This window comes from Petaurus breviceps, unplaced genomic scaffold (assembly GCF_028583685.1).
Source record: "Petaurus breviceps papuanus isolate PSGF00001 unplaced genomic scaffold, PetGlider_PUasm1.0 229, whole genome shotgun sequence".
In the NCBI taxonomy this organism is placed as follows: Eukaryota; Metazoa; Chordata; class Mammalia; order Diprotodontia; family Petauridae; genus Petaurus; species Petaurus breviceps.
The window spans coordinates 30,876,018-30,879,649 of NW_027185903.1; the positions used below are offsets into that span (position 1 = coordinate 30,876,018).

At 39.4% G+C, this 3,632-nt stretch overlaps 1 protein-coding gene across 1 annotated transcript in view; it reads left to right on the forward strand.

Moving 5' to 3' along the window:
• Nucleotides 1-3,632, forward strand: part of MAST4 (microtubule associated serine/threonine kinase family member 4) — an 808,407-nt gene that overhangs the window by 794,060 nt on the left and 10,715 nt on the right. The gene's annotated exons all lie outside the window — the stretch shown is intronic.

A 3,632-nucleotide genomic window follows, 5' to 3' on the forward strand; every position in this document is an offset into this window, starting at 1 on the left:
TTCCCAAAGGCCACGTTTCCTCTGACACTCTGGATTCCTTAGTAGATTATCCTGTGGATCCAGACAAAGAGGGTCAATAAAACTGTGAGATGAGATCAGCAGATGTGTGCTGCTAAGTGGAGATGCCTTTAGGAGTTGTGGTGGTAGCACATTGAATGAGTAATGCCAATTATGGAAATAGGTGTAGCCAAAGAGAAAACAGATCAAACCCCATTTTTAGATTGATAGCAGTAAAAGAATTGGTCCCAATGACATATTAGTTCAGTCCTTTTTTTAAGTGTTCCTGATGAAATTGTAGAGTATATTAAAATCTATTTTAAGGGATTAGAGCATCATAAATTTCTGGAAGCATTAGTATAAGACAATAGGAATGTGAGAAACCTGGTCTTTGAACACTCAAGACAATTCTATTAGTGCTAGTTATCCTGTATACAAGCTGCCTTTGTGATATAATATTTAAAGAAAAAAAAAAGATCACTAGCCCTTCCAGCCCTGTATAATTATAAAGCTCCGGGGCCTCTGTAATCCTTTGATTTGCCATTCTATTCCCAAATAGGAATCAGATATTTAAAATGGTGCAAGAATGACTCGGTTCAGGGCTCCTTTCCAAACCTTGACTGGGGCAGAGCATCTCGGGACACCCTTTATTCAATGAACTAATCAAATAGAAGGTCACCACATGTCTCTGAATTTGTTCATAAACATGTTGGAAGCTGTTTTGTTTTCCTGGGAGCTATGGAGTTCTCACTACAGTACACTGTCAGAACCCAAGTCAGTGATCCAACCTCCACGTACATAAAAGGGGAATTCAAGAGGAGGAATCAGTGTAATGAAATGAAAAAAGCTACAAGGGGTTTAATTATCTTCTCAGTGAGCTGTGTAATCATGCTGGGACTTCCATGTTTAAGAGACAGACATTTCCTGAGCAGAGGCAGTTATTTAGTGGTTAGCACTGACCAATGACAGTTCTGGCTTCACTGTCACTAATTGAACAGAGAGGTATCTGCTTTCTTGTGCCATTCTGTCAGGCACATGGTATGTTACGTTTGTAAGCTATCTTACAGAATTTCCTCCATGGGTTGGCTAGGTGGTGCAGTGAATAGAGCACTGGCCCTTGAGTCAGGAGGACCTGAGTTCAAATCTGGTCTCGCAACACACTTACTAGCCGTGTGACCTTGGGCAAGTCACTTAACCCCAATTGCCCCTCCAAAAAGCAAAAACAAAAAAAAAATTCCAAATGGGGTCACAAAGAGTCAGATATGATATGACTGAAAAGACTGAACAACAACAAATTGCAAATTTTCAGGCATTATATAGATACTAGCTACTATTATTTTTGCTATGTAAGCACTCACTAAAACCAAAAAAAACCCCACTGTAATGAATCATGCTTTTAAATTAGAAGCATAGTCAAATTGCCCAAAGTTTATTGTTTCATTTTATCTTCCCAAGCTCCTTAAGAAATAAGTAATGTGGTGGGGCCGGGTTAGGCACACAGGGATTAAGAAATTCGCCGTTTGTTATCATGTAGAATATACTTGGTTCTCAACAACCATAGTGATGTCTCCACCTCCTTGACTAATAATGAATGCAGCTTGCTCATATTACATTAACATACAGCCATTCAGTGACCCAAGAGCACGTATGACAAGCCAGTTGCAGAATTAGGTTGAAAAATTAGTCCCCTTGACTCTTACTAATTATTGGAGCAGTGCAGAAAGCCAATAATTTCCCTCTGCTCCATACTAATCATCCAGATAATTTAATGGGAAATTGAGTTGATTAAAAAGTTAACAGACTGCTAGGCTCATTTTTTATATTTTACTATTTGACCACATATAGTATATGTGGTTTTTTTTTAAGTGTCATGGGATTCCTCAGGAAGCCTATTGTCAAAAGAGGGCTGACTGTGGAGTCAGAAGCCTTGGGGTTGAATTCTACCCCTTCCAGGGGGTAGTTTACCTTCCCTGAGGCTTATTTTCCTCATTTAAGAGAGAATAGAACTGGAATGACCTATAAGGTCCTTTCCACCCCTAAATCTGTGATACTGTGGGTCAGGAGTCATCACTTATGAGCATTTCATAAATAATCAGACCTTTGCAGTAGATGAGATAACTTACTGGGTGTCATGTTTCATAATTCTCTCCTGAGCCCTAAAGTTTTCTAAGTGAAAAGGAGGTAAAGCCATGGGACTGCCTCGACCAGCGCCTGCAAGCTTATGCATGAGGGTAATACTTCATAAATCCCAAGAAGGCTTGCACAAATCCTGGCAAAAATTCGAATTTACAAAAATCCGTAACTTAGAGGGGGTCCCTTAAAGTGAGTTCCTATTGCTGTTCTTTGCTTAGGTCCCCCACCTTGTGAAGTCATCATTGAATTTCAGCAGTGTACTCTTATTCAAACAATACCATGCAACAACTATACAAGTATCAGCTTTTTTGTTGCTGTTGTTCTTGAGTTAAGTAAATTTTTCTCTGATGAGTTGCCTTGAAAAGGCCTTAATAGATTTATTTTCCATGAAGAATTTCAATAGAAAGTGGTAGTTTTGCTTATGTCTAATGTATATTAAAAGAGGCAGGGTGTTGATATGGATGGGACTAAAGCAAACCCTAGTTTAATGGAATCAGTAATGTCCTTGCCCTGAATTATATGTTTATGCTTTAATACATTTAAGACAAGACATATTTAAGTATTAAGTGGCTAAAGCCTGGGACTTGGAACATAATAGATGGAGTCTAAATAGATTCCAATGATGTTCAGTCTTCAGAATGGTAATTCTGTAATTGTAATAGGAACAGTAATTCATAGGCAAGGAGCTGCTAGATTTACTTGGGTTCTTTCCCTTACCATTGATTGACTGTCTCATCTTTTTATATTAACCACACTATGGCCTGAAGAAGGAGGTGCAGACTTAGCTGTATTTTATTGGTTCTTTGTGGTTGTTTAGTCATTTTTTGCTCGTGTCCAACTCTTCGTGACCACATTTGAGGTTTTCTTGGCAAAGATGCTGGACTGGTTTGTGATTTCTCCATCTCATTTGATAGATGAAGAAACTGAGGCAAAGTGAAGTGACTTGCCTAGGGTCACACATCCTGTGTCAGAGGCCAGATATGAACTCAGGAAGATAAATCTTCCTGATTCTAGTCTCGACGCTCTATCCACTGTGCCAGCTTGCTGTGCTGAATGTTTTCTTCTTATCTCAACCCTAGTGGTTTTCTGGTTCCTTTCTGTCCCTGAAATTTCTTTGGCTTATTTGCTGTGCCCTGTACACAGCATCCTGTCTCCTAACACATATTTACACAAGCTTTTCCCTCTCTCCTCCAATGCCTAGAATACTTTACCTGGTCTCAACTGATTCTAACTCCCTTGGGGGCTTAGTTCAAGTGCCACTGTCTACAAGAGACTTCTCCTGATTCTCCAGGTTCCTCTTGCTCTCCCCTCCTTCCTGCCCCACTGCAAGTCTCTCTATCTGTATCCTTTATTTACTTATCTTTGAACATGCTCTAACCCCCCAGTAGAAAGCAAAGCCCTTGAATGCAAAGACTTCTTCCCTTTCTGTGTATGTATCTGTCTATCTTACCTATCATCTATCTATCTATCTATCTATCTATCTATCTATCTATCTATCTATC